Source organism: Daphnia pulicaria, chromosome 6 (assembly GCF_021234035.1).
Source record: "Daphnia pulicaria isolate SC F1-1A chromosome 6, SC_F0-13Bv2, whole genome shotgun sequence".
NCBI classification, from domain to species: domain Eukaryota; kingdom Metazoa; phylum Arthropoda; class Branchiopoda; order Diplostraca; family Daphniidae; genus Daphnia; species Daphnia pulicaria.
In genome coordinates, this window is record NC_060918.1 from 6,966,107 (window position 1) to 6,993,713 (window position 27,607).

A 27,607-nucleotide genomic window follows, 5' to 3' on the forward strand; every position below is an offset into this window, starting at 1 on the left:
TCGTAGATCAAAAATTTCAATGACACAGGAGTAGGTTCAATTCATCTATAGGAATGATTCTGGATGAATTCCATTGAGAGTTTTTCAAAGTTTATCGCGTTTTTTTATTCGCGATGATTACCAGTCCGAATTCAATGAACAAACATTTCAATCACTTTGAAGTAATTTTCTATTTATCCATTGGGACTGGGAGGGTAAATTTTCATTTTTGAATGTCAACGGCCATATCACGTAGAACGCACCTGATCTCTTCAGCTCCCAGAAGTTAAGTTACGTCGAGTCCCGTTAGTACTTGGAAGGGTGACCGCTTGGGAATACGGGATGTCGTTGGCGATGAATAGTTTGTTTTCAATAACAAATTTCTTGAAATTTTTTTTCAATCACGATGGTTACCAGTCCAAATTCGTAGATCAAAAATTTCAATGACACAGGGATAGGTTCAATTCATCTATAGGAATGATTCTGGATGAATTCCATTGAGAGTTTTTCAAAGTTTATCGCGTTTTTTTATTCGCGATGATTACCAGTCCGAATTCAATGAACAAACATTTCAATCACTTTGAAGTAATTTTCTATTTATCCATTGGGACTGGGAGGGTAAATTTTCATTTTTGAATGTCAACGGCCATATCACGTAGAACGCACCTGATCTCGTTAGCTCCCAGAAGTTAAGTTACGTCGAGTCCCGTTAGTACTTGGAAGGGTGACCGCTTGGGAATACGGGATGTCGTTGGCGATGAATAGTTTGTTTTCAATAACAAATTTCTTGAAATTTTTTTTCAATCACGATGGTTACCAGTCCAAATTCGTAGATCAAAAATTTCAATGACACAGGGATAGGTTCAATTCATCTATAGGAATGATTCTGGATGAATTCCATTGTGAGTTTTTCAAATTTTATCGCGTTTTTTCATTCGCGATGGTTACCAGTCCGAATTCAATGAACAAACATTTCAATCACTTTGAAGTGATTTTCTATTCATCCATTGGGACTGGGAGGGTAAATTTTCATTTTTGAATGTCAACGGCCATATCACGTAGAACGCACCTGGTCTCGTCAGCTCCCAGAAGTTAAGTTACGTCGAGTCCCGTTAGCACTTGGAAGGGTGACCGCTTGGGAATACGGAATGTCGTTGGCGATGAATAGTTTGTTTTCAATAACAAATTTCTTGAAATTTTTTTTCAATCACGATGGTTACCAGTCCAAATTCGTAGATCAAAAATTTCAATGACACAGGAGTAGGTTCAATTCATCTATAGGAATGATTCTGGATGAATTCCATTGAGAGTTTTTCAAAGTTTATCGCGTTTTTTTATTCGCGATGATTACCAGTCCGAATTCAATGAACAAACATTTCAATCACTTTGAAGTAATTTTCTATTTATCCATTGGGACTGGGAGGGTAAATTTTCATTTTTGAATGTCAACGGCCATATCACGTAGAACGCACCTGATCTCGTTAGCTCCCAGAAGTTAAGTTACGTCGAGTCCCGTTAGTACTTGGAAGGGTGACCGCTTGGGAATACGGGATGTCGTTGGCGATGAATAGTTTGTTTTCAATAACAAATTTCTTGAAATTTTTTTTCAATCACGATGGTTACCAGTCCAAATTCGTAGATCAAAAATTTCAATGACACAGGGATAGGTTCAATTCATCTATAGGAATGATTCTGGATGAATTCCATTGTGAGTTTTTCAAATTTTATCGCGTTTTTTTCATTCGCGATGGTTACCAGTCCGAATTCAATGAACAAACATTTCAATCACTTTGAAGTGATTTTCTATTCATCCATTGGGACTGGGAGGGTAAATTTTCATTTTTGAATGTCAACGGCCATATCACGTAGAACGCACCTGGTCTCGTCAGCTCCCAGAAGTTAAGTTACGTCGAGTCCCGTTAGCACTTGGAAGGGTGACCGCTTGGGAATACGGAATGTCGTTGGCGATGAATAGTTTGTTTTCAATAACAAATTTCTTGAAATTTTTTTTCAATCACGATGGTTACCAGTCCAAATTCGTAGATCAAAAATTTCAATGACACAGGAGTAGGTTCAATTCATCTATAGGAATGATTCTGGATGAATTCCACTGAGAGTTTTTCAAAGTTTATCGCGTTTTTTTATTCGCGATGATTACCAGTCCGAATTCAATGAACAAACATTTCAATCACTTTGAAGTAATTTTCTATTTATCCATTGGGACTGGGAGGGTAAATTTTCATTTTTGAATGTCAACGGCCATATCACTTAGAACGCACCTGATCTCGTCAGCTCCCAGAAATTAAGTTACGTCGAGTCCCGTTAGTACTTGGAAGGGTGACCGCTTGGGAATACGGGATGTCGTTGGCGATGAATAGTTTGTTTTCAATAACAAATTTCTTGAAATTTTTTTTCAATCACGATGGTTACCAGTCCAAATTCGTAGATCAAAAATTTCAATGACACAGGGATAGGTTCAATTCATCTATAGGAATGATTCTGGATGAATTCCATTGTGAGTTTTTCAAATTTTATCGCGTTTTTTTATTCGCGATGATTACCAGTCCGAATTCAATGAACAAACATTTCAATCACTTTGAAGTGATTTTCTATTTATCCATTGGGACTGGGAGGGTAAATTTTCATTTTTGAATGTCAACGGCCATATCACGTAGAACGCACCTGATCTCGTTAGCTCCCAGAAGTTAAGTTACGTCGAGTCCCGTTAGTACTTGGAAGGGTGACCGCTTGGGAATACGGGATGTCGTTGGCGATGAATAGTTTGTTTTCAATAACAAATTTCTTGAAATTTTTTTTCAATCACGATGGTTACCAGTCCAAATTCGTAGATCAAAAATTTCAATGACACAGGGATAGGTTCAATTCATCTATAGGAATGATTCTGGATGAATTCCATTGTGAGTTTTTCAAATTTTATCGCGTTTTTTCATTCGCGATGGTTACCAGTCCGAATTCAATGAACAAACATTTCAATCACTTTGAAGTGATTTTCTATTCATCCATTGGGACTGGGAGGGTAAATTTTCATTTTTGAATGTCAACGGCCATATCACGTAGAACGCACCTGGTCTCGTCAGCTCCCAGAAGTTAAGTTACGTCGAGTCCCGTTAGCACTTGGAAGGGTGACCGCTTGGGAATACGGAATGTCGTTGGCGATGAATAGTTTGTTTTCAATAACAAATTTCTTGAAATTTTTTTTCAATCACGATGGTTACCAGTCCAAATTCGTAGATCAAAAATTTCAATGACACAGGAGTAGGTTCAATTCATCTATAGGAATGATTCTGGATGAATTCCATTGAGAGTTTTTCAAAGTTTATCGCGTTTTTTTATTCGCGATGATTACCAGTCCGAATTCAATGAACAAACATTTCAATCACTTTGAAGTAATTTTCTATTTATCCATTGGGACTGGGAGGGTAAATTTTCATTTTTGAATGTCAACGGCCATATCACGTAGAACGCACCTGATCTCGTTAGCTCCCAGAAGTTAAGTTACGTCGAGTCCCGTTAGTACTTGGAAGGGTGACCGCTTGGGAATACGGGATGTCGTTGGCGATGAATAGTTTGTTTTCAATAACAAATTTCTTGAAATTTTTTTTCAATCACGATGGTTACCAGTCCAAATTCGTAGATCAAAAATTTCAATGACACAGGGATAGGTTCAATTCATCTATAGGAATGATTCTGGATGAATTCCATTGTGAGTTTTTCAAATTTTATCGCGTTTTTTCATTCGCGATGGTTACCAGTCCGAATTCAATGAACAAACATTTCAATCACTTTGAAGTGATTTTCTATTCATCCATTGGGACTGGGAGGGTAAATTTTCATTTTTGAATGTCAACGGCCATATCACGTAGAACGCTCCTGGTCTCGTCAGCTCCCAGAAGTTAAGTTACGTCGAGTCCCGTTAGCACTTGGAAGGGTGACCGCTTGGGAATACGGAATGTCGTTGGCGATGAATAGTTTGTTTTCAATAACAAATTTCTTGAAATTTTTTTTCAATCACGATGGTTACCAGTCCAAATTCGTAGATCAAAAATTTCAATGACACAGGGATAGGTTCAATTCATCTATAGGAATGATTCTGGATGAATTCCATTGAGAGTTTTTCAAAGTTTATCGCGTTTTTTTATTCGCGATGGTTACCAGTCCGAATTCAATGAACAAACATTTCAATCACTTTGAAGTGATTTTCTATTCATCCATTGGGACTGGGAGGGTAAATTTTCATTTTTGAATGTCAACGGCCACATCACGTAGAACGCACCTGGTCTCGTCAGCTCCCAGAAGTTAAGTTACGTCGAGTCCCGTTAGTACTTGGAAGGGTGACCGCTTGGGAATACGGAATGTCGTTGGCGATGAATAGTTTGTTTTCAATAACAAATTTCTTGAAATTTTTTTTCAATCACGATGGTTACCAGTCCAAATTCGTAGATCAAAAATTTCAATGACACAGGGATAGGTTCAATTCATCTATAGGAATGATTCTGGATGAATTCCATTGAGAGTTTTTCAAAGTTTATCGCGTTTTTTTATTCGCGATGGTTACCAGTCCGAATTCAATGAACAAACATTTCAATCACTTTGAAGTGATTTTCTATTTATCCATTGGGACTGGGAGGGTAAATTTTCATTTTTGAATGTCAACGGCCATATCACGTAGAACGCACCTGATCTCGTTAGCTCCCAGAAGTTAAGTTACGTCGAGTCCCGTTAGTACTTGGAAGGGTGACCGCTTGGGAATACGGGATGTCGTTGGCGATGAATAGTTTGTTTTCAATAACAAATTTCTTGAAATTTTTTTTCAATCACGATGGTTACCAGTCCAAATTCGTAGATCAAAAATTTCAATGACACAGGGATAGGTTCAATTCATCTATAGGAATGATTCTGGATGAATTCCATTGTGAGTTTTTCAAATTTTATCGCGTTTTTTTATTCGCGATGGTTACCAGTCCGAATTCAATGAACAAACATTTCAATCACTTTGAAGTGATTTTCTATTCATCCATTGGGACTGGGAGGGTAAATTTTCATTTTTGAATGTCAACGGCCACATCACGTAGAACGCACCTGGTCTCGTCAGCTCCCAGAAGTTAAGTTACGTCGAGTCCCGTTAGTACTTGGAAGGGTGACCGCTTGGGAATACGGAATGTCGTTGGCGATGAATAGTTTGTTTTCAATAACAAATTTCTTGAAATTTTTTTTCAATCACGATGGTTACCAGTCCAAATTCGTAGATCAAAAATTTCAATGACACAGGGATAGGTTCAATTCATCTATAGGAATGATTCTGGATGAATTCCATTGAGAGTTTTTCAAAGTTTATCGCGTTTTTTTATTCGCGATGGTTACCAGTCCGAATTCAATGAACAAACATTTCAATCACTTTGAAGTGATTTTCTATTTATCCATTGGGACTGGGAGGGTAAATTTTCATTTTTGAATGTCAACGGCCATATCACGTAGAACGCACCTGATCTCGTTAGCTCCCAGAAGTTAAGTTACGTCGAGTCCCGTTAGTACTTGGAAGGGTGACCGCTTGGGAATACGGGATGTCGTTGGCGATGAATAGTTTGTTTTCAATAACAAATTTCTTGAAATTTTTTTTCAATCACGATGGTTACCAGTCCAAATTCGTAGATCAAAAATTTCAATGACACAGGGATAGGTTCAATTCATCTATAGGAATGATTCTGGATGAATTCCATTGTGAGTTTTTCAAATTTTATCGCGTTTTTTCATTCGCGATGGTTACCAGTCCGAATTCAATGAACAAACATTTCAATCACTTTGAAGTGATTTTCTATTCATCCATTGGGACTGGGAGGGTAAATTTTCATTTTTGAATGTCAACGGCCATATCACGTAGAACGCACCTGATCTCGTTAGCTCCCAGAAGTTAAGTTACGTCGAGTCCCGTTAGTACTTGGAAGGGTGACCGCTTGGGAATACGGGATGTCGTTGGCGATGAATAGTTTGTTTTCAATAACAAATTTCTTGAAATTTTTTTTCAATCACGATGGTTACCAGTCCAAATTCGTAGATCAAAAATTTCAATGACACAGGGATAGGTTCAATTCATCTATAGGAATGATTCTGGATGAATTCCATTGTGAGTTTTTCAAATTTTATCGCGTTTTTTCATTCGCGATGGTTACCAGTCCGAATTCAATGAACAAACATTTCAATCACTTTGAAGTGATTTTCTATTCATCCATTGGGACTGGGAGGGTAAATTTTCATTTTTGAATGTCAACGGCCATATCACGTAGAACGCACCTGGTCTCGTCAGCTCCCAGAAGTTAAGTTACGTCGAGTCCCGTTAGTACTTGGAAGGGTGACCGCTTGGGAATACGGAATGTCGTTGGCGATGAATAGTTTGTTTTCAATAACAAATTTCTTGAAATTTTTTTTCAATCACGATGGTTACCAGTCCAAATTCGTAGATCAAAAATTTCAATGACACAGGGATAGGTTCAATTCATCTATAGGAATGATTCTGGATGAATTCCATTGAGAGTTTTTCAAAGTTTATCGCGTTTTTTTATTCGCGATGGTTACCAGTCCAAATTCAATGAACAAACATTTCTATCACTTTGAAGTGATTTTCTATTCATCCATTGGGACTGGGAGGGTAAATTTTCATTTTTGAATGTCAACGGCCATATCACGTAGAACGCACCTGGTCTCGTCAGCTCCCAGAAGTTAAGTTACGTCGAGTCCCGTTAGTACTTGGAAGGGTGACCGCTTGGGAATACGGAATGTCGTTGGCGATGAATAGTTTGTTTTCAATAACAAATTTCTTGAAATTTTTTTTCAATCACGATGGTTACCAGTCCAAATTCGTAGATCAAAAATTTCAATGACACAGGGATAGGTTCAATTCATCTATAGGAATGATTCTGGATGAATTCCATTGAGAGTTTTTCAAAGTTTATCGCGTTTTTTTATTCGCGATAATTACCAGTCCGAATTCAATGAACAAACATTTCAATCACTTTGAAGTAATTTTCTATTTATCCATTGGGACTGGGAGGGTAAATTTTCATTTTTGAATGTCAACGGCCATATTACGTAGAACGCACCTGGTCTCGTCAGCTCCTAGAAGTTAAGTTACGTCGAGTCCCGTTAGTACTTGGAAGGGTGACCGCTTGGGAATACGGGATGTCGTTGGCGATGAATAGTTTGTGTTCAATAACAAATTTCTTGAAATTTTTTTTTAATCACGATGGTTACCAGTCCAAATTCGTAGATCAAAAATTTCAATGACACAGGGATAGGTTCAATTCATCTATAGGAATGATTCTGGATGAATTCCATTGAGAGTTTTTCAAAGTTTATCGCGTTTTTTTATTCGCGATGGTTACCAGTCCAAATTCAATGAACAAACATTTCTATCACTTTGAAGTGATTTTCTATTCATCCATTGGGACTGGGAGGGTAAATTTTCATTTTTGAATGTCAACGGCCATATCACGTAGAACGCACCTGGTCTCGTCAGCTCCCAGAAGTTAAGTTACGTCGAGTCCCGTTAGTACTTGGAAGGGTGACCGCTTGGGAATACGGAATGTCGTTGGCGATGAATAGTTTGTTTTCAATAACAAATTTCTTGAAATTTTTTTTCAATCACAATGGTTACCAGTCCAAATTCGTAGATCAAAAATTTCAATGACACAGGGATAGGTTCAATTCATCTATAGGAATGATTCTGGATGAATTCCATTGAGAGTTTTTCAAAGTTTATCGCGTTTTTTTATTCGCGATGGTTACCAGTCCAAATTCAATGAACAAACATTTCTATCACTTTGAAGTGATTTTCTATTCATCCATTGGGACTGGGAGGGTAAATTTTCATTTTTGAATGTCAACGGCCATATCACGTAGAACGCACCTGGTCTCGTCAGCTCCTCGAAGTTAAGTTACGTCGAGTCCCGTTAGTACTTGGAAGGGTGACCGCTTGGGAATACGGAATGTCGTTGGCGATGAATAGTTTGTTTTCAATAACAAATTTCTTGAAATTTTTTTTCAATCACGATGGTTACCAGTCCAAATTCGTAGATCAAAAATTTCAATGACACAGGGATAGGTTCAATTCATCTATAGGAATGATTCTGGATGAATTCCATTGAGAGTTTTTCAAAGTTTATCGCGTTTTTTTATTCGCGATGGTTACCAGTCCAAATTCAATGAACAAACATTTCTATCACTTTGAAGTGATTTTCTATTCATCCATTGGGACTGGGAGGGTAAATTTTCATTTTTGAATGTCAACGGCCATATCACGTAGAACGCACCTGGTCTCGTCAGCTCCCAGAAGTTAAGTTACGTCGAGTCCCGTTAGTACTTGGAAGGGTGACCGCTTGGGAATACGGAATGTCGTTGGCGATGAATAGTTTGTTTTCAATAACAAATTTCTTGAAATTTTTTTTCAATCACGATGGTTACCAGTCCAAATTCGTAGATCAAAAATTTCAATGACACAGGGATAGGTTCAATTCATCTATAGGAATGATTCTGGATGAATTCCATTGAGAGTTTTTCAAAGTTTATCGCGTTTTTTTATTCGCGATGGTTACCAGTCCAAATTCAATGAACAAACATTTCTATCACTTTGAAGTGATTTTCTATTCATCCATTGGGACTGGGAGGGTAAATTTTCATTTTTGAATGTCAACGGCCATATCACGTAGAACGCACCTGGTCTCGTCAGCTCCCAGAAGTTAAGTTACGTCGAGTCCCGTTAGTACTTGGAAGGGTGACCGCTTGGGAATACGGAATGTCGTTGGCGATGAATAGTTTGTTTTCAATAACAAATTTCTTGAAATTTTTTTTCAATCACGATGGTTACCAGTCCAAATTCGTAGATCAAAAATTTCAATGACACAGGGATAGGTTCAATTCATCTATAGGAATGATTCTGGATGAATTCCATTGAGAGTTTTTCAAAGTTTATCGCGTTTTTTTATTCGCGATAATTACCAGTCCGAATTCAATGAACAAACATTTCAATCACTTTGAAGTAATTTTCTATTTATCCATTGGGACTGGGAGGGTAAATTTTCATTTTTGAATGTCAACGGCCATATTACGTAGAACGCACCTGGTCTCGTCAGCTCCTAGAAGTTAAGTTACGTCGAGTCCCGTTAGTACTTGGAAGGGTGACCGCTTGGGAATACGGGATGTCGTTGGCGATGAATAGTTTGTGTTCAATAACAAATTTCTTGAAATTTTTTTTTAATCACGATGGTTACCAGTCCAAATTCGTAGATCAAAAATTTCAATGACACAGGGATAGGTTCAATTCATCTATAGGAATGATTCTGGATGAATTCCATTGAGAGTTTTTCAAAGTTTATCGCGTTTTTTTATTCGCGATGGTTACCAGTCCAAATTCAATGAACAAACATTTCTATCACTTTGAAGTGATTTTCTATTCATCCATTGGGACTGGGAGGGTAAATTTTCATTTTTGAATGTCAACGGCCATATCACGTAGAACGCACCTGGTCTCGTCAGCTCCCAGAAGTTAAGTTACGTCGAGTCCCCTTAGTACTTGGAAGGGTGACCGCTTGGGAATACGGAATGTCGTTGGCGATGAATAGTTTGTTTTCAATAACAAATTTCTTGAAATTTTTTTTCAATCACGATGGTTACCAGTCCAAATTCGTAGATCAAAAATTTCAATGACACAGGGATAGGTTCAATTCATCTATAGGAATGATTCTGGATGAATTCCATTGAGAGTTTTTCAAAGTTTATCGCGTTTTTTTATTCGCGATGGTTACCAGTCCAAATTCAATGAACAAACATTTCTATCACTTTGAAGTGATTTTCTATTCATCCATTGGGACTGGGAGGGTAAATTTTCATTTTTGAATGTCAACGGCCATATCACGTAGAACGCACCTGGTCTCGTCAGCTCCCAGAAGTTAAGTTACGTCGAGTCCCGTTAGTACTTGGAAGGGTGACCGCTTGGGAATACGGAATGTCGTTGGCGATGAATAGTTTGTTTTCAATAACAAATTTCTTGAAATTTTTTTTCAATCACGATGGTTACCAGTCCAAATTCGTAGATCAAAAATTTCAATGACACAGGGATAGGTTCAATTCATCTATAGGAATGATTCTGGATGAATTCCATTGAGAGTTTTTCAAAGTTTATCGCGTTTTTTTATTCGCGATGGTTACCAGTCCAAATTCAATGAACAAACATTTCTATCACTTTGAAGTGATTTTCTATTCATCCATTGGGACTGGGAGGGTAAATTTTCATTTTTGAATGTCAACGGCCATATCACGTAGAACGCACCTGGTCTCGTCAGCTCCCAGAAGTTAAGTTACGTCGAGTCCCGTTAGTACTTGGAAGGGTGACCGCTTGGGAATACGGAATGTCGTTGGCGATGAATAGTTTGTTTTCAATAACAAATTTCTTGAAATTTTTTTTCAATCACAATGGTTACCAGTCCAAATTCGTAGATCAAAAATTTCAATGACACAGGGATAGGTTCAATTCATCTATAGGAATGATTCTGGATGAATTCCATTGAGAGTTTTTCAAAGTTTATCGCGTTTTTTTATTCGCGATGGTTACCAGTCCAAATTCAATGAACAAACATTTCTATCACTTTGAAGTGATTTTCTATTCATCCATTGGGACTGGGAGGGTAAATTTTCATTTTTGAATGTCAACGGCCATATCACGTAGAACGCACCTGGTCTCGTCAGCTCCCAGAAGTTAAGTTACGTCGAGTCCCGTTAGTACTTGGAAGGGTGACCGCTTGGGAATACGGAATGTCGTTGGCGATGAATAGTTTGTTTTCAATAACAAATTTCTTGAAATTTTTTTTCAATCACGATGGTTACCAGTCCAAATTCGTAGATCAAAAATTTCAATGACACAGGGATAGGTTCAATTCATCTATAGGAATGATTCTGGATGAATTCCATTGAGAGTTTTTCAAAGTTTATCGCGTTTTTTTATTCGCGATGGTTACCAGTCCAAATTCAATGAACAAACATTTCTATCACTTTGAAGTGATTTTCTATTCATCCATTGGGACTGGGAGGGTAAATTTTCATTTTTGAATGTCAACGGCCATATCACGTAGAACGCACCTGGTCTCGTCAGCTCCCAGAAGTTAAGTTACGTCGAGTCCCGTTAGTACTTGGAAGGGTGACCGCTTGGGAATACGGAATGTCGTTGGCGATGAATAGTTTGTTTTCAATAACAAATTTCTTGAAATTTTTTTTCAATCACGATGGTTACCAGTCCAAATTCGTAGATCAAAAATTTCAATGACACAGGGATAGGTTCAATTCATCTATAGGAATGATTCTGGATGAATTCCATTGAGAGTTTTTCAAAGTTTATCGCGTTTTTTTATTCGCGATAATTACCAGTCCGAATTCAATGAACAAACATTTCAATCACTTTGAAGTAATTTTCTATTTATCCATTGGGACTGGGAGGGTAAATTTTCATTTTTGAATGTCAACGGCCATATTACGTAGAACGCACCTGGTCTCGTCAGCTCCTAGAAGTTAAGTTACGTCGAGTCCCGTTAGTACTTGGAAGGGTGACCGCTTGGGAATACGGGATGTCGTTGGCGATGAATAGTTTGTGTTCAATAACAAATTTCTTGAAATTTTTTTTTAATCACGATGGTTACCAGTCCAAATTCGTAGATCAAAAATTTCAATGACACAGGGATAGGTTCAATTCATCTATAGGAATGATTCTGGATGAATTCCATTGAGAGTTTTTCAAAGTTTATCGCGTTTTTTTATTCGCGATGGTTACCAGTCCAAATTCAATGAACAAACATTTCTATCACTTTGAAGTGATTTTCTATTCATCCATTGGGACTGGGAGGGTAAATTTTCATTTTTGAATGTCAACGGCCATATCACGTAGAACGCACCTGGTCTCGTCAGCTCCCAGAAGTTAAGTTACGTCGAGTCCCCTTAGTACTTGGAAGGGTGACCGCTTGGGAATACGGAATGTCGTTGGCGATGAATAGTTTGTTTTCAATAACAAATTTCTTGAAATTTTTTTTCAATCACGATGGTTACCAGTCCAAATTCGTAGATCAAAAATTTCAATGACACAGGGATAGGTTCAATTCATCTATAGGAATGATTCTGGATGAATTCCATTGAGAGTTTTTCAAAGTTTATCGCGTTTTTTTATTCGCGATAATTACCAGTCCGAATTCAATGAACAAACATTTCAATCACTTTGAAGTAATTTTCTATTTATCCATTGGGACTGGGAGGGTAAATTTTCATTTTTGAATGTCAACGGCCATATCACGTAGAACGCACCTGATCTCGTTAGCTCCCAGAAGTTAAGTTACGTCGAGTCCCGTTAGTACTTGGAAGGGTGACCGCTTGGGAATACGGGATGTCGTTGGCGATGAATAGTTTGTTTTCAATAACAAATTTCTTGAAATTTTTTTTCAATCACGATGGTTACCAGTCCAAATTCGTAGATCAAAAATTTCAATGACACAGGGATAGGTTCAATTCATCTATAGGAATGATTCTGGATGAATTCCATTGAGAGTTTTTCAAATTTTATCGCGTTTTTTCATTCGCGATGGTTACCAGTCCGAATTCAATGAACAAACATTTCAATCACTTTGAAGTGATTTTCTATTCATCCATTGGGACTGGGAGGGTAAATTTTCATTTTTGAATGTCAACGGCCATATCACGTAGAACGCACCTGGTCTCGTCAGCTCCCAGAAGTTAAGTTACGTCGAGTCCCGTTAGCACTTGGAAGGGTGACCGCTTGGGAATACGGAATGTCGTTGGCGATGAATAGTTTGTTTTCAATAACAAATTTCTTGAAATTTTTTTTCAATCACGATGGTTACCAGTCCAAATTCGTAGATCAAAAATTTCAATGACACAGGGATGGGTTCAATTCATCTATAGGAATGATTCTGGATGAATTCCATTGAGAGTTTTTCAAAGTTTATCGCGTTTTTTTAATCGCGATGATTCCCAGTCCGAATTCAATGAACAAACATTCCAATCACTTTGAAGTAATTTTCTATTTATCCATTGGGACTGGGAGGGTAAATTTTCATTTTTGAATGTCAACGGCCATATCACGTAGAACGCACCTGGTCTCGTCAGCTCCCAGAAGTTAAGTTACGTCGAGTCCCGTTAGTACTTGGAAGGGTGACCGCTTGGGAATACGGGATGTCGTTGGCGATGAAAAGTTTGTTTTCAATAACAAATTTCTTGAAATTTTTTTTCAATCACGATGGTTACCAGTCCAAATTCGTAGATCAAAAATTTCAATGACACAGGGATAGGTTCAATTCATCTATAGGAATGATTCTGGATGAATTCCATTGAGAGTTTTTCAAAGTTTATCGCGTTTTTTTATTCGCGATGGTTACCAGTCCAAATTCAATGAACAAACATTTCTATCACTTTGAAGTGATTTTCTATTCATCCATTGGGACTGGGAGGGTAAATTTTCATTTTTGAATGTCAACGGCCATATCACGTAGAACGCACCTGGTCTCGTCAGCTCCCAGAAGTTAAGTTACGTCGAGTCCCCTTAGTACTTGGAAGGGTGACCGCTTGGGAATACGGAATGTCGTTGGCGATGAATAGTTTGTTTTCAATAACAAATTTCTTGAAATTTTTTTTCAATCACGATGGTTACCAGTCCAAATTCGTAGATCAAAAATTTCAATGACACAGGGATAGGTTCAATTCATCTATAGGAATGATTCTGGATGAATTCCATTGAGAGTTTTTCAAAGTTTATCGCGTTTTTTTATTCGCGATGGTTACCAGTCCAAATTCAATGAACAAACATTTCTATCACTTTGAAGTGATTTTCTATTCATCCATTGGGACTGGGAGGGTAAATTTTCATTTTTGAATGTCAACGGCCATATCACGTAGAACGCACCTGGTCTCGTCAGCTCCCAGAAGTTAAGTTACGTCGAGTCCCGTTAGTACTTGGAAGGGTGACCGCTTGGGAATACGGAATGTCGTTGGCGATGAATAGTTTGTTTTCAATAACAAATTTCTTGAAATTTTTTTTCAATCACGATGGTTACCAGTCCAAATTCGTAGATCAAAAATTTCAATGACACAGGGATAGGTTCAATTCATCTATAGGAATGATTCTGGATGAATTCCATTGAGAGTTTTTCAAAGTTTATCGCGTTTTTTTATTCGCGATAATTACCAGTCCGAATTCAATGAACAAACATTTCAATCACTTTGAAGTAATTTTCTATTTATCCATTGGGACTGGGAGGGTAAATTTTCATTTTTGAATGTCAACGGCCATATCACGTAGAACGCACCTGATCTCGTTAGCTCCCAGAAGTTAAGTTACGTCGAGTCCCGTTAGTACTTGGAAGGGTGACCGCTTGGGAATACGGGATGTCGTTGGCGATGAATAGTTTGTTTTCAATAACAAATTTCTTGAAATTTTTTTTCAATCACGATGGTTACCAGTCCAAATTCGTAGATCAAAAATTTCAATGACACAGGGATAGGTTCAATTCATCTATAGGAATGATTCTGGATGAATTCCATTGAGAGTTTTTCAAATTTTATCGCGTTTTTTCATTCGCGATGGTTACCAGTCCGAATTCAATGAACAAACATTTCAATCACTTTGAAGTGATTTTCTATTCATCCATTGGGACTGGGAGGGTAAATTTTCATTTTTGAATGTCAACGGCCATATCACGTAGAACGCACCTGGTCTCGTCAGCTCCCAGAAGTTAAGTTACGTCGAGTCCCGTTAGCACTTGGAAGGGTGACCGCTTGGGAATACGGAATGTCGTTGGCGATGAATAGTTTGTTTTCAATAACAAATTTCTTGAAATTTTTTTTCAATCACGATGGTTACCAGTCCAAATTCGTAGATCAAAAATTTCAATGACACAGGGATGGGTTCAATTCATCTATAGGAATGATTCTGGATGAATTCCATTGAGAGTTTTTCAAAGTTTATCGCGTTTTTTTAATCGCGATGATTCCCAGTCCGAATTCAATGAACAAACATTCCAATCACTTTGAAGTAATTTTCTATTTATCCATTGGGACTGGGAGGGTAAATTTTCATTTTTGAATGTCAACGGCCATATCACGTAGAACGCACTTGGTCTCGTCAGCTCCCAGAAGTTAAGTTACGTCGAGTCCCGTTAGTACTTGGAAGGGTGACCGCTTGGGAATACGGGATGTCGTTGGCGATGAAAAGTTTGTTTTCAATAACAAATTTCTTGAAATTTTTTTTCAATCACGATGGTTACCAGTCCAAATTCGTAGATCAAAAATTTCAATGACACAGGGATAGGTTCAATTCATCTATAGGAATGATTCTGGATGAATTCCATTGAGAGTTTTTCAAAGTTTATCGCGTTTTTTTATTCGCGATGGTTACCAGTCCAAATTCTTTGAACAAACATTTCTATCACTTTGAAGTGATTTTCTATTCATCCATTGGAACTGGGAGGGTAAATTTTCATTTTTGAATGTCAACGGCCATATCACGTAGAACGCACCTGATCTCGTTAGCTCCCAGAAGTTAAGTTACGTCGAGTCCCGTTAGTACTTGGAAGGGTGACCGCTTGGGAATACGGGATGTCGTTGGCGATGAAAAGTTTGTTTTCAATAACAAATTTCTTGAAATTTTTTTTCAATCACGATGGTTACCAGTCCAAATTCGTAGATCAAAAATTTCAATGACACAGGGATAGGTTCAATTCATCTATAGGAATGATTCTGGATGAATTCCATTGAGAGTTTTTCAAAGTTTATCGCGTTTTTTTATTCGCGATGGTTACCAGTCCAAATTCTTTGAACAAACATTTCTATCACTTTGAAGTGATTTTCTATTCATCCATTGGAACTGGGAGGGTAAATTTTCATTTTTGAATGTCAACGGCCATATCACGTAGAACGCACCTGATCTCGTTAGCTCCCAGAAGTTAAGTTACGTCGAGTCCCGTTAGTACTTGGAAGGGTGACCGCTTGGGAATACGGGATGTCGTTGGCGATGAAAAGTTTGTTTTCAATAACAAATTTCTTGAAATTTTTTTTCAATCACGATGGTTACCAGTCCAAATTCGTAGATCAAAAATTTCAATGACACAGGGATAGGTTCAATTCATCTATAGGAATGATTCTGGATGAATTCCATTGAGAGTTTTTCAAAGTTTATCGCGTTTTTTTATTCGCGATGGTTACCAGTCCAAATTCTTTGAACAAACATTTCTATCACTTTGAAGTGATTTTCTATTCATCCATTGGAACTGGGAGGGTAAATTTTCATTTTTGAATGTCAACGGCCATATCACGTAGAACGCACCTGATCTCGTTAGCTCCCAGAAGTTAAGTTACGTCGAGTCCCGTTAGTACTTGGAAGGGTGACCGCTTGGGAATACGGGATGTCGTTGGCGATGAATAGTTTGTTTTCAATAACAAATTTCTTGAAATTTTTTTTCAATCACGATGGTTACCAGTCCAAATTCGTAGATCAAAAATTTCAATGACACAGGGATAGGTTCAATTCATCTATAGGAATGATTCTGGATGAATTCCATTGAGAGTTTTTCAAATTTTATCGCGTTTTTTCATTCGCGATGGTTACCAGTCCGAATTCAATGAACAAACATTTCAATCACTTTGAAGTGATTTTCTATTCATCCATTGGGACTGGGAGGGTAAATTTTCATTTTTGAATGTCAACGGCCATATCACGTAGAACGCACCTGGTCTCGTCAGCTCCCAGAAGTTAAGTTACGTCGAGTCCCGTTAGCACTTGGAAGGGTGACCGCTTGGGAATACGGAATGTCGTTGGCGATGAATAGTTTGTTTTCAATAACAAATTTCTTGAAATTTTTTTTCAATCACGATGGTTACCAGTCCAAATTCGTAGATCAAAAATTTCAATGACACAGGGATGGGTTCAATTCATCTATAGGAATGATTCTGGATGAATTCCATTGAGAGTTTTTCAAAGTTTATCGCGTTTTTTTAATCGCGATGATTCCCAGTCCGAATTCAATGAACAAACATTCCAATCACTTTGAAGTAATTTTCTATTTATCCATTGGGACTGGGAGGGTAAATTTTCATTTTTGAATGTCAACGGCCATATCACGTAGAACGCACCTGGTCTCGTCAGCTCCCAGAAGTTAAGTTACGTCGAGTCCCGTTAGTACTTGGAAGGGTGACCGCTTGGGAATACGGGATGTCGTTGGCGATGAAAAGTTTGTTTTCAATAACAAATTTCTTGAAATTTTTTTTCAATCACGATGGTTACCAGTCCAAATTCGTCGATCAAAAATTTCAATGACACAGGGATAGGTTCAATTCATCTATAGGAATGATTCTGGATGAATTCCATTGAGAGTTTTTCAAAGTTTATCGCGTTTTTTTATTCGCGATGGTTACCAGTCCAAATTCTTTGAACAAACATTTCTATCACTTTGAAGTGATTTTCTATTCATCCATTGGAACTGGGAGGGTAAATTTTCATTTTTGAATGTCAACGGCCATATCACGTAGAACGCACCTGATCTCGTTAGCTCCCAGAAGTTAAGTTACGTCGAGTCCCGTTAGTACTTGGAAGGGTGACCGCTTGGGAATACGGGATGTCGTTGGCGATGAATAGTTTGTTTTCAATAACAAATTTCTTGAAATTTTTTTTCAATCACGATGGTTACCAGTCCAAATTCGTAGATCAAAAATTTTAATGACACAGGGATAGGTTCAATTCATCTATAGGAATGATTCTGGATGAATTCCATTGTGAGTTTTTCAAATTTTATCGCGTTTTTTCATTCGCGATGGTTACCAGTCCGAATTCAATGAACAAACATTTCAATCACTTTGAAGTGATTTTCTATTCATCCATTGGGACTGGGAGGGTAAATTTTCATTTTTGAATGTCAACGGCCATATCACGTAGAACGCACCTGGTCTCGTCAGCTCCCAGAAGTTAAGTTACGTCGAGTCCCGTTAGCACTTGGAAGGGTGACCGCTTGGGAATACGGAATGTCGTTGGCGATGAATAGTTTGTTTTCAATAACAAATTTCTTGAAATTTTTTTTCAATCACGATGGTTACCAGTCCAAATTCGTAGATCAAAAATTTCAATGACACAGGGATGGGTTCAATTCATCTATAGGAATGATTCTGGATGAATTCCATTGAGAGTTTTTCAAAGTTTATCGCGTTTTTTTAATCGCGATGATTCCCAGTCCGAATTCAATGAACAAACATTCCAATCACTTTGAAGTAAATTTCTATTTATCCATTGGGACTGGGAGGGTAAATTTTCATTTTTGAATGTCAACGGCCATATCACGTAGAACGCACCTGGTCTCGTCAGCTCCCAGAAGTTAAGTTACGTCGAGTCCCGTTAGTACTTGGAAGGGTGACCGCTTGGGAATACGGGATGTCGTTGGCGATGAAAAGTTTGTTTTCAATAACAAATTTCTTGAAATTTTTTTTCAATCACGATGGTTACCAGTCCAAATTCGTCGATCAAAAATTTCAATGACACAGGGATAGGTTCAATTCATCTATAGGAATGATTCTGGATGAATTCCATTGAGAGTTTTTCAAAGTTTATCGCGTTTTTTTATTCGCGATGGTTACCAGTCCAAATTCTTTGAACAAACATTTCTATCACTTTGAAGTGATTTTCTATTCATCCATTGGAACTGGGAGGGTAAATTTTCATTTTTGAATGTCAACGGCCATATCACGTAGAACGCACCTGATCTCGTTAGCTCCCAGAAGTTAAGTTACGTCGAGTCCCGTTAGTACTTGGAAGGGTGACCGCTTGGGAATACGGGATGTCGTTGGCGATGAATAGTTTGTTTTCAATAACAAATTTCTTGAAATTTTTTTTCAATCACGATGGTTACCAGTCCAAATTCGTAGATCAAAAATTTTAATGACACAGGGATAGGTTCAATTCATCTATAGGAATGATTCTGGATGAATTCCATTGTGAGTTTTTCAAATTTTATCGCGTTTTTTCATTCGCGATGGTTACCAGTCCGAATTCAATGAACAAACATTTCAATCACTTTGAAGTGATTTTCTATTCATCCATTGGGACTGGGAGGGTAAATTTTCATTTTTGAATGTCAACGGCCATATCACGTAGAACGCACCTGGTCTCGTCAGCTCCCAGAAGTTAAGTTACGTCGAGTCCCGTTAGCACTTGGAAGGGTGACCGCTTGTGAATACGGAATGTCGTTGGCGATGAATAGTTTGTTTTCAATAACAAATTTCTTGAAATTTTTTTTCAATCACGATGGTTACCAGTCCAAATTCGTAGATCAAAAATTTCAATGACACAGGGATAGGTTCAATTCATCTATAGGAATGATTCTGGATGAATTCCATTGAGAGTTTTTCAAAGTTTATCGCGTTTTTTTATTCGCGATAATTACCAGTCCGAATTCAATGAACAAACATTTCAATCACTTTGAAGTAATTTTCTATTTATCCATTGGGACTGGGAGGGTAAATTTTCATTTTTGAATGTCAACGGCCATATCACGTAGAACGCACCTGATCTCGTTAGCTCCCAGAAGTTAAGTTACGTCGAGTCCCGTTAGTACTTGGAAGGGTGACCGCTTGGGAATACGGGATGTCGTTGGCGATGAATAGTTTGTTTTCAATAACAAATTTCTTGAAATTTTTTTTCAATCACGATGGTTACCAGTCCAAATTCGTAGATCAAAAATTTCAATGACACAGGGATAGGTTCAATTCATCTATAGGAATGATTCTGGATGAATTCCATTGAGAGTTTTTCAAATTTTATCGCGTTTTTTCATTCGCGATGGTTACCAGTCCGAATTCAATGAACAAACATTTCAATCACTTTGAAGTGATTTTCTATTCATCCATTGGGACTGGGAGGGTAAATTTTCATTTTTGAATGTCAACGGCCATATCACGTAGAACGCACCTGGTCTCGTCAGCTCCCAGAAGTTAAGTTACGTCGAGTCCCGTTAGCACTTGGAAGGGTGACCGCTTGGGAATACGGAATGTCGTTGGCGATGAATAGTTTGTTTTCAATAACAAATTTCTTGAAATTTTTTTTCAATCACGATGGTTACCAGTCCAAATTCGTAGATCAAAAATTTCAATGACACAGGGATGGGTTCAATTCATCTATAGGAATGATTCTGGATGAATTCCATTGAGAGTTTTTCAAAGTTTATCGCGTTTTTTTAATCGCGATGATTCCCAGTCCGAATTCAATGAACAAACATTCCAATCACTTTGAAGTAATTTTCTATTTATCCATTGGGACTGGGAGGGTAAATTTTCATTTTTGAATGTCAACGGCCATATCACGTAGAACGCACCTGGTCTCGTCAGCTCCCAGAAGTTAAGTTACGTCGAGTCCCGTTAGTACTTGGAAGGGTGACCGCTTGGGAATACGGGATGTCGTTGGCGATGAAAAGTTTGTTTTCAATAACAAATTTCTTGAAATTTTTTTTCAATCACGATGGTTACCAGTCCAAATTCGTCGATCAAAAATTTCAATGACACAGGGATAGGTTCAATTCATCTATAGGAATGATTCTGGATGAATTCCATTGAGAGTTTTTCAAAGTTTATCGCGTTTTTTTATTCGCGATGGTTACCAGTCCAAATTCTTTGAACAAACATTTCTATCACTTTGAAGTGATTTTCTATTCATCCATTGGAACTGGGAGGGTAAATTTTCATTTTTGAATGTCAACGGCCATATCACGTAGAACGCACCTGATCTCGTTAGCTCCCAGAAGTTAAGTTACGTCGAGTCCCGTTAGTACTTGGAAGGGTGACCGCTTGGGAATACGGGATGTCGTTGGCGATGAATAGTTTGTTTTCAATAACAAATTTCTTGAAATTTTTTTTCAATCACGATGGTTACCAGTCCAAATTCGTAGATCAAAAATTTTAATGACACAGGGATAGGTTCAATTCATCTATAGGAATGATTCTGGATGAATTCCATTGTGAGTTTTTCAAATTTTATCGCGTTTTTTCATTCGCGATGGTTACCAGTCCGAATTCAATGAACAAACATTTCAATCACTTTGAAGTGATTTTCTATTCATCCATTGGGACTAGGAGGGTAAATTTTCATTTTTGAATGTCAACGGCCATATCACGTAGAACGCACCTGATCTCGTCAGCTCCCAGAAGTTAAGTTACGTCGAGTCCCGTTAGTACTTGGAAGGGTGACCGCTTGGGAATACGGGATGTCGTTGGCGATGAATAGTTTGTTTTCAATAACAAATTTCTTGAAATTTTTTTTCAATCACGATGGTTACCAGTCCAAATTCGTAGATCAAAAATTTCAATGACACAGGGATAGGTTCAATTCATCTATAGGAATGATTCTGGATGAATTCCATTGAGAGTTTTTCAAAGTTTATCGCGTTTTTTTATTCGCGATGGTTACCAGTCCAAATTCAATGAACAAACATTTCTATCACTTTGAAGTGATTTTCTATTCATCCATTGGGACTGGGAGGGTAAATTTTCATTTTGGAATGTCAACGGCCATATCACGTAGAACGCACCTGGTCTCGTCAGCTCCCAGAAGTTAAGTTACGTCGAGTCCCGTTAGTACTTGGAAGGGTGACCGCTTGGGAATACGGGATGTCGTTGGCGATGAATAGTTTGTTTTCAATAACAAATTTCTTGAAATTTTTTTTCAATCACGATGGTTACCAGTCCAAATTCGTAGATCAAAAATTTCAATGACACAGGGATAGGTTCAATTCATCTATAGGAATGATTCTGGATGAATTCCATTGAGAGTTTTTCAAAGTTTATCGCGTTTTTTTATTCGCGATGGTTACCAGTCCGAATTCAATGAACAAACATTTCAATCACTTTGAAGTGATTTTCTATTCATCCATTGGGACTGGGAGGGTAAATTTTCATTTTTGAATGTCAACGGCCACATCACGTAGAACGCACCTGGTCTCGTCAGCTCCCAGAAGTTAAGTTACGTCGAGTCCCGTTAGTACTTGGAAGGGTGACCGCTTGGGAATACGGAATGTCGTTGGCGATGAATAGTTTGTTTTCAATAACAAATTTCTTGAAATTTTTTTTCAATCACGATGGTTACCAGTCCAAATTCGTAGATCAAAAATTTCAATGACACAGGGATAGGTTCAATTCATCTATAGGAATGATTCTGGATGAATTCCATTGAGAGTTTTTTAAAGTTTATCGCGTTTTTTTATTCGCGATGATTACCAGTCCGAATTCAATGAACAAACATTTCAATCACTTTGAAGTAATTTTCTATTTATCCATTGGGACTGGGAGGGTAAATTTTCATTTTTGAATGTCAACGGCCATATCACGTAGAACGCACCTGATCTCGTTAGCTCCCAGAAGTTAAGTTACGTCGAGTCCCGTTAGTACTTGGAAGGGTGACCGCTTGGGAATACGGAATGTCGTTGGCGATGAATAGTTTGTTTTCAATAACAAATTTCTTTAAATTTTTTTTCAATCACAATGGTTACCAGTCCAAATTCGTAGATCAAAAATTTCAATGACACAGGGATAGGTTCAATTCATCTATAGGAATGATTCTGGATGAATTCCATTGAGAGTTTTTCAAAGTTTATCGCGTTTTTTTATTCGCGATGGTTACCAGTCCGAATTCAATGAACAAACATTTCAATCACTTTGAAGTGATTTTCTATTCATCCATTGGGACTGGGAGGGTAAATTTTCATTTTTGAATGTCAACGGCCACATCACGTAGAACGCACCTGGTCTCGTCAGCTCCCAGAAGTTAAGTTACGTCGAGTCCCGTTAGTACTTGGAAGGGTGACCGCTTGGGAATACGGAATGTCGTTGGCGATGAATAGTTTGTTTTCAATAACAAATTTCTTGAAATTTTTTTTCAATCACGATGGTTACCAGTCCAAATTCGTAGATCAAAAATTTCAATGACACAGGGATAGGTTCAATTCATCTATAGGAATGATTCTGGATGAATTCCATTGAGAGTTTTTTAAAGTTTATCGCGTTTTTTTATTCGCGATGATTACCAGTCCGAATTCAATGAACAAACATTTCAATCACTTTGAAGTAATTTTCTATTTATCCATTGGGACTGGGAGGGTAAATTTTCATTTTTGAATGTCAACGGCCATATCACGTAGAACGCACCTGATCTCGTTAGCTCCCAGAAGTTAAGTTACGTCGAGTCCCGTTAGTACTTGGAAGGGTGACCGCTTGGGAATACGGAATGTCGTTGGCGATGAATAGTTTGTTTTCAATAACAAATTTCTTGAAATTTTTTTTCAATCACAATGGTTACCAGTCCAAATTCGTAGATCAAACATTTCAATGACACAGGAGTAGGTTCAATTCATCTATAGGAATGATTCTGGATGAATTCCATTGAGAGTTTTTCAAAGTTTATCGCGTTTTTTTATTCGCGATGGTTACCAGTCCAAATTCTTTGAAGAAACATTTCTATCACTTTGAAGTGATTTTCTATTCATCCATTGGAACTGGGAGGGTAAATTTTCATTTTTGAATGTCAACGGCCATATCACGTAGAACGCACCTGATCTCGTTAGCTCCCAGAAGTTAAGTTACGTCGAGTCCCGTTAGTACTTGGAAGGGTGACCGCTTGGGAATACGGGATGTCGTTGGCGATGAATAGTTTGTTTTCAATAACAAATTTCTTGAAATTTTTTTTCAATCACGATGGTTACCAGTCCAAATTCGTAGATCAAAAATTTCAATGACACAGGGATAGGTTCAATTCATCTATAGGAATGATTCTGGATGAATTCCATTGTGAGTTTTTAAAATTTTATCGCGTTTTTTCATTCGCGATGGTTACCAGTCCGAATTCAATGAACAAACATTTCAATCACTTTGAAGTGATTTTCTATTCATCCATTGGGACTGGGAGGGTAAATTTTCATTTTTGAATGTCAACGGCCATATCACGTAGAACGCACCTGATCTCGTCAGCTCCCAGAAGTTAAGTTACGTCGAGTCCCGTTAGTACTTGGAAGGGTGACCGCTTGGGAATACGGGATGTCGTTGGCGATGAATAGTTTGTTTTCAATAACAAATTTCTTGAAATTTTTTTTCAATCACGATGGTTACCAGTCCAAATTCGTAGATCAAAAATTTCAATGACACAGGGATAGGTTCAATTCATCTATAGGAATGATTCTGGATGAATTCCATTGAGAGTTTTTCAAAGTTTATCGCGTTTTTTTATTCGCGATGGTTACCAGTTCAAATTCAATGAACAAACATTTCTATCACTTTGAAGTGATTTTCTATTCATCCATTGGGACTGGGAGCGTAAATTTTCATTTTTGAATGTCAACGGCCATATCACGTAGAACGCACCTGATCTCGTCAGCTCCCAGAAGTTAAGTTACGTCGAGTCCCGTTAGTACTTGGAAGGGTGACCGCTTGGGAATACGGAAAGTCGTTGGCGATGAATAGTTTGTTTTCAATAACAAATTTCTTGAAATTTTTTTTCAATCACAATGGTTACCAGTCCAAATTCGTAGATCAAAAATTTCAATGACACAGGGATAGGTTCAATTCATCTATAGGAATGATTCTGGATGAATTCCATTGTGAGTTTTTAAAATTTTATCGCGTTTTTTCATTCGCGATGGTTACCAGTCCGAATTCAATGAACAAACATTTCAATCACTTTGAAGTGATTTTCTATTCATCCATTGGGACTGGGAGGGTAAATTTTCATTTTTGAATGTCAACGGCCATATCACGTAGAACGCACCTGATCTCGTCAGCTCCCAGAAGTTAAGTTACGTCGAGTCCCGTTAGTACTTGGAAGGGTGACCGCTTGGGAATACGGGATGTCGTTGGCGATGAATAGTTTGTTTTCAATAACAAATTTCTTGAAATTTTTTTTCAATCACGATGGTTACCAGTCCAAATTCGTAGATCAAAAATTTCAATGACACAGGGATAGGTTCAATTCATCTATAGGAATGATTCTGGATGAATTCCATTGAGAGTTTTTCAAAGTTTATCGCGTTTTTTTATTCGCGATGGTTACCAGTCCGAATTCAATGAACAAACATTTCAATCACTTTGAAGTGATTTTCTATTCATCCATTGGGACTGGGAGGGTAAATTTTCATTTTTGAATGTCAACGGCCACATCACGTAGAACGCACCTGGTCTCGTCAGCTCCCAGAAGTTAAGTTACGTCGAGTCCCGTTAGTACTTGGAAGGGTGACCGCTTGGGAATACGGAATGTCGTTGGCGATGAATAGTTTGTTTTCAATAACAAATTTCTTGAAATTTTTTTTCAATCACGATGGTTACCAGTCCAAATTCGTAGATCAAAAATTTCAATGACACAGGGATAGGTTCAATTCATCTATAGGAATGATTCTGGATGAATTCCATTGAGAGTTTTTTAAAGTTTATCGCGTTTTTTTATTCGCGATGATTACCAGTCCGAATTCAATGAACAAACATTTCAATCACTTTGAAGTAATTTTCTATTTATCCATTGGGACTGGGAGGGTAAATTTTCATTTTTGAATGTCAACGGCCATATCACGTAGAACGCACCTGATCTCGTCAGCTCCCAGAAGTTAAGTTACGTCGAGTCCCGTTAGTACTTGGAAGGGTGACCGCTTGGGAATACGGAATGTCGTTGGCGATGAATAGTTTGTTTTCAATAACAAATTTCTTGAAATTTTTTTTCAATCACGATGGTTACCAGTCCAAATTCGTAGATCAAAAATTTCAATGACACAGGGATAGGTTCAATTCATCTATAGGAATGATTCTGGATGAATTCCATTGAGAGTTTTTCAAAGTTTATCGCGTTTTTTTATTCGCGATGGTTACCAGTCCAAATTCAATGAACAAACATTTCTATCACTTTGAAGTGATTTTCTATTCATCCATTGGAACTGGGAGGGTAAATTTTCATTTTGGAATGTCAACGGCCATATCACGTAGAACGCACCTGGTCTCGTCAGCTCCCAGAAGTTAAGTTACGTCGAGTCCCGTTAGTACTTGGAAGGGTGACCGCTTGGGAATACGGGATGTCGTTGGCGATGAATAGTTTGTTTTCAATAACAAATTTCTTGAATTTTTTTTTCAATCACGATGGTTACCAGTCCAAATTCGTAGATCAAAAATTTCAATGACACAGGGATAGGTTCAATTCATCTATAGGAATGATTCTGGATGAATTCCATTGAGAGTTTTTCAAAGTTTATCGCGTTTTTTTATTCGCGATGGTTACCAGTCCGAATTCAATGAACAAACATTTCAATCACTTTGAAGTGATTTTCTATTCATCCATTGGGACTGGGAGGGTAAATTTTCATTTTTGAATGTCAACGGCCACATCACGTAGAACGCATCTGGTCTCGTCAGCTCCCAGAAGTTAAGTTACGTCGAGTCCCGTTAGTACTTGGAAGGGTGACCGCTTGGGAATACGGAATGTCGTTGGCGATGAATAGTTTGTTTTCAATAACAAATTTCTTGAAATTTTTTTTCAATCACAATGGTTACCAGTCCAAATTCGTAGATCAAACATTTCAATGACACAGGAGTAGGTTCAATTCATCTATAGGAATGATTCTGGATGAATTCCATTGAGAGTTTTTCAAAGTTTATCGCGTTTTTTTATTCGCGATGGTTACCAGTCCAAATTCTTTGAACAAACATTTCTATCACTTTGAAGTGATTTTCTATTCATCCATTGGAACTGGGAGGGTAAATTTTCATTTTTGAATGTCAACGGCCATATCACGTAGAACGCACCTGATCTCGTTAGCTCCCAGAAGTTAAGTTACGTCGAGTCCCGTTAGTACTTGGAAGGGTGACCGCTTGGGAATACGGGATGTCGTTGGCGATGAATAGTTTGTTTTCAATAACAAATTTCTTGAAATTTTTTTTCAATCACGATGGTTACCAGTCCAAATTCGTAGATCAAAAATTTCAATGACACAGGGATAGGTTCAATTCATCTATAGGAATGATTCTGGATGAATTCCATTGTGAGTTTTTAAAATTTTATCGCGTTTTTTCATTCGCGATGGTTACCAGTCCGAATTCAATGAACAAACATTTCAATCACTTTGAAGTGATTTTCTATTCATCCATTGGGACTGGGAGGGTAAATTTTCATTTTTGAATGTCAACGGCCATATCACGTAGAACGCACCTGATCTCGTCAGCTCCCAGAAGTTAAGTTACGTCGAGTCCCGTTAGTACTTGGAAGGGTGACCGCTTGGGAATACGGGATGTCGTTGGCGATGAATAGTTTGTTTTCAATAACAAATTTCTTGAAATTTTTTTTCAATCACGATGGTTACCAGTCCAAATTCGTAGATCAAAAATTTCAATGACACAGGGATAGGTTCAATTCATCTATAGGAATGATTCTGGATGAATTCCATTGAGAGTTTTTCAAAGTTTATCGCGTTTTTTTATTCGCGATGATTACCAGTCCGAATTCAATGAACAAACATTTCAATCACTTTGAAGTAATTTTCTATTTATCCATTGGGACTGGGAGGGTAAATTT

The 27,607-nt window shown here is 37.8% G+C and overlaps 68 pseudogenes; all 68 read left to right on the forward strand.

Moving 5' to 3' along the window:
* The first annotated feature begins 214 nt into the window (after positions 1–214).
* Positions 215–333, forward strand: LOC124345368 (annotated as a pseudogene).
* A 284-nt stretch (positions 334–617) lies between these two features.
* LOC124345268 lies at positions 618–736 on the forward strand (annotated as a pseudogene).
* A 284-nt stretch (positions 737–1,020) lies between these two features.
* LOC124345848 lies at positions 1,021–1,139 on the forward strand (annotated as a pseudogene).
* A 284-nt stretch (positions 1,140–1,423) lies between these two features.
* LOC124345269 lies at positions 1,424–1,542 on the forward strand (annotated as a pseudogene).
* A 285-nt stretch (positions 1,543–1,827) lies between these two features.
* LOC124345849 lies at positions 1,828–1,946 on the forward strand (annotated as a pseudogene).
* Positions 1,947–2,230: 284 nt separating this feature from the next.
* LOC124345923 lies at positions 2,231–2,349 on the forward strand (annotated as a pseudogene).
* Positions 2,350–2,633: 284 nt separating this feature from the next.
* Positions 2,634–2,752, forward strand: LOC124345272 (annotated as a pseudogene).
* Positions 2,753–3,036: 284 nt separating this feature from the next.
* LOC124345850 lies at positions 3,037–3,155 on the forward strand (annotated as a pseudogene).
* A 284-nt stretch (positions 3,156–3,439) lies between these two features.
* LOC124345273 lies at positions 3,440–3,558 on the forward strand (annotated as a pseudogene).
* Positions 3,559–3,842: 284 nt separating this feature from the next.
* Positions 3,843–3,961, forward strand: LOC124345929 (annotated as a pseudogene).
* A 284-nt stretch (positions 3,962–4,245) lies between these two features.
* LOC124345599 lies at positions 4,246–4,364 on the forward strand (annotated as a pseudogene).
* Positions 4,365–4,648: 284 nt separating this feature from the next.
* Positions 4,649–4,767, forward strand: LOC124345274 (annotated as a pseudogene).
* Positions 4,768–5,051: 284 nt separating this feature from the next.
* Positions 5,052–5,170, forward strand: LOC124345600 (annotated as a pseudogene).
* Positions 5,171–5,454: 284 nt separating this feature from the next.
* Positions 5,455–5,573, forward strand: LOC124345275 (annotated as a pseudogene).
* Positions 5,574–5,857: 284 nt separating this feature from the next.
* Positions 5,858–5,976, forward strand: LOC124345276 (annotated as a pseudogene).
* Positions 5,977–6,260: 284 nt separating this feature from the next.
* Positions 6,261–6,379, forward strand: LOC124344982 (annotated as a pseudogene).
* Positions 6,380–6,663: 284 nt separating this feature from the next.
* Positions 6,664–6,782, forward strand: LOC124344983 (annotated as a pseudogene).
* Positions 6,783–7,066: 284 nt separating this feature from the next.
* Positions 7,067–7,185, forward strand: LOC124345365 (annotated as a pseudogene).
* A 284-nt stretch (positions 7,186–7,469) lies between these two features.
* Positions 7,470–7,588, forward strand: LOC124344984 (annotated as a pseudogene).
* A 284-nt stretch (positions 7,589–7,872) lies between these two features.
* Positions 7,873–7,991, forward strand: LOC124345902 (annotated as a pseudogene).
* Positions 7,992–8,275: 284 nt separating this feature from the next.
* On the forward strand, positions 8,276–8,394 carry LOC124344985 (annotated as a pseudogene).
* Positions 8,395–8,678: 284 nt separating this feature from the next.
* On the forward strand, positions 8,679–8,797 carry LOC124344986 (annotated as a pseudogene).
* Positions 8,798–9,081: 284 nt separating this feature from the next.
* LOC124345366 lies at positions 9,082–9,200 on the forward strand (annotated as a pseudogene).
* A 284-nt stretch (positions 9,201–9,484) lies between these two features.
* LOC124345697 lies at positions 9,485–9,603 on the forward strand (annotated as a pseudogene).
* A 284-nt stretch (positions 9,604–9,887) lies between these two features.
* Positions 9,888–10,006, forward strand: LOC124344987 (annotated as a pseudogene).
* Positions 10,007–10,290: 284 nt separating this feature from the next.
* Positions 10,291–10,409, forward strand: LOC124344988 (annotated as a pseudogene).
* Positions 10,410–10,693: 284 nt separating this feature from the next.
* LOC124344990 lies at positions 10,694–10,812 on the forward strand (annotated as a pseudogene).
* Positions 10,813–11,096: 284 nt separating this feature from the next.
* On the forward strand, positions 11,097–11,215 carry LOC124344991 (annotated as a pseudogene).
* A 284-nt stretch (positions 11,216–11,499) lies between these two features.
* Positions 11,500–11,618, forward strand: LOC124345367 (annotated as a pseudogene).
* Positions 11,619–11,902: 284 nt separating this feature from the next.
* Positions 11,903–12,021, forward strand: LOC124345698 (annotated as a pseudogene).
* A 284-nt stretch (positions 12,022–12,305) lies between these two features.
* Positions 12,306–12,424, forward strand: LOC124345278 (annotated as a pseudogene).
* A 284-nt stretch (positions 12,425–12,708) lies between these two features.
* LOC124345851 lies at positions 12,709–12,827 on the forward strand (annotated as a pseudogene).
* A 284-nt stretch (positions 12,828–13,111) lies between these two features.
* Positions 13,112–13,230, forward strand: LOC124346400 (annotated as a pseudogene).
* A 284-nt stretch (positions 13,231–13,514) lies between these two features.
* LOC124345699 lies at positions 13,515–13,633 on the forward strand (annotated as a pseudogene).
* Positions 13,634–13,917: 284 nt separating this feature from the next.
* Positions 13,918–14,036, forward strand: LOC124344992 (annotated as a pseudogene).
* A 284-nt stretch (positions 14,037–14,320) lies between these two features.
* Positions 14,321–14,439, forward strand: LOC124345279 (annotated as a pseudogene).
* A 284-nt stretch (positions 14,440–14,723) lies between these two features.
* Positions 14,724–14,842, forward strand: LOC124345852 (annotated as a pseudogene).
* Positions 14,843–15,126: 284 nt separating this feature from the next.
* Positions 15,127–15,245, forward strand: LOC124344688 (annotated as a pseudogene).
* Positions 15,246–15,529: 284 nt separating this feature from the next.
* On the forward strand, positions 15,530–15,648 carry LOC124345280 (annotated as a pseudogene).
* Positions 15,649–15,932: 284 nt separating this feature from the next.
* Positions 15,933–16,051, forward strand: LOC124345281 (annotated as a pseudogene).
* Positions 16,052–16,335: 284 nt separating this feature from the next.
* LOC124345282 lies at positions 16,336–16,454 on the forward strand (annotated as a pseudogene).
* A 284-nt stretch (positions 16,455–16,738) lies between these two features.
* LOC124345855 lies at positions 16,739–16,857 on the forward strand (annotated as a pseudogene).
* A 284-nt stretch (positions 16,858–17,141) lies between these two features.
* LOC124346401 lies at positions 17,142–17,260 on the forward strand (annotated as a pseudogene).
* A 284-nt stretch (positions 17,261–17,544) lies between these two features.
* Positions 17,545–17,663, forward strand: LOC124345283 (annotated as a pseudogene).
* Positions 17,664–17,947: 284 nt separating this feature from the next.
* LOC124345856 lies at positions 17,948–18,066 on the forward strand (annotated as a pseudogene).
* Positions 18,067–18,350: 284 nt separating this feature from the next.
* On the forward strand, positions 18,351–18,469 carry LOC124346402 (annotated as a pseudogene).
* A 284-nt stretch (positions 18,470–18,753) lies between these two features.
* Positions 18,754–18,872, forward strand: LOC124345284 (annotated as a pseudogene).
* A 284-nt stretch (positions 18,873–19,156) lies between these two features.
* On the forward strand, positions 19,157–19,275 carry LOC124345947 (annotated as a pseudogene).
* Positions 19,276–19,559: 284 nt separating this feature from the next.
* LOC124345285 lies at positions 19,560–19,678 on the forward strand (annotated as a pseudogene).
* Positions 19,679–19,962: 284 nt separating this feature from the next.
* Positions 19,963–20,081, forward strand: LOC124345857 (annotated as a pseudogene).
* A 284-nt stretch (positions 20,082–20,365) lies between these two features.
* Positions 20,366–20,484, forward strand: LOC124346404 (annotated as a pseudogene).
* A 284-nt stretch (positions 20,485–20,768) lies between these two features.
* On the forward strand, positions 20,769–20,887 carry LOC124345286 (annotated as a pseudogene).
* Positions 20,888–21,171: 284 nt separating this feature from the next.
* On the forward strand, positions 21,172–21,290 carry LOC124344865 (annotated as a pseudogene).
* A 284-nt stretch (positions 21,291–21,574) lies between these two features.
* On the forward strand, positions 21,575–21,693 carry LOC124346405 (annotated as a pseudogene).
* A 284-nt stretch (positions 21,694–21,977) lies between these two features.
* Positions 21,978–22,096, forward strand: LOC124345601 (annotated as a pseudogene).
* Positions 22,097–22,380: 284 nt separating this feature from the next.
* Positions 22,381–22,499, forward strand: LOC124345820 (annotated as a pseudogene).
* Positions 22,500–22,783: 284 nt separating this feature from the next.
* On the forward strand, positions 22,784–22,902 carry LOC124345602 (annotated as a pseudogene).
* A 284-nt stretch (positions 22,903–23,186) lies between these two features.
* Positions 23,187–23,305, forward strand: LOC124345821 (annotated as a pseudogene).
* Positions 23,306–23,589: 284 nt separating this feature from the next.
* LOC124345287 lies at positions 23,590–23,708 on the forward strand (annotated as a pseudogene).
* Positions 23,709–23,992: 284 nt separating this feature from the next.
* Positions 23,993–24,111, forward strand: LOC124344866 (annotated as a pseudogene).
* A 284-nt stretch (positions 24,112–24,395) lies between these two features.
* LOC124345897 lies at positions 24,396–24,514 on the forward strand (annotated as a pseudogene).
* A 284-nt stretch (positions 24,515–24,798) lies between these two features.
* On the forward strand, positions 24,799–24,917 carry LOC124344867 (annotated as a pseudogene).
* Positions 24,918–25,201: 284 nt separating this feature from the next.
* On the forward strand, positions 25,202–25,320 carry LOC124345604 (annotated as a pseudogene).
* A 284-nt stretch (positions 25,321–25,604) lies between these two features.
* LOC124345778 lies at positions 25,605–25,723 on the forward strand (annotated as a pseudogene).
* Positions 25,724–26,007: 284 nt separating this feature from the next.
* Positions 26,008–26,126, forward strand: LOC124346406 (annotated as a pseudogene).
* A 284-nt stretch (positions 26,127–26,410) lies between these two features.
* On the forward strand, positions 26,411–26,529 carry LOC124345830 (annotated as a pseudogene).
* Positions 26,530–26,813: 284 nt separating this feature from the next.
* Positions 26,814–26,932, forward strand: LOC124345289 (annotated as a pseudogene).
* A 284-nt stretch (positions 26,933–27,216) lies between these two features.
* LOC124344868 lies at positions 27,217–27,335 on the forward strand (annotated as a pseudogene).
* The last annotated feature ends 272 nt before the right edge of the window (positions 27,336–27,607 follow it).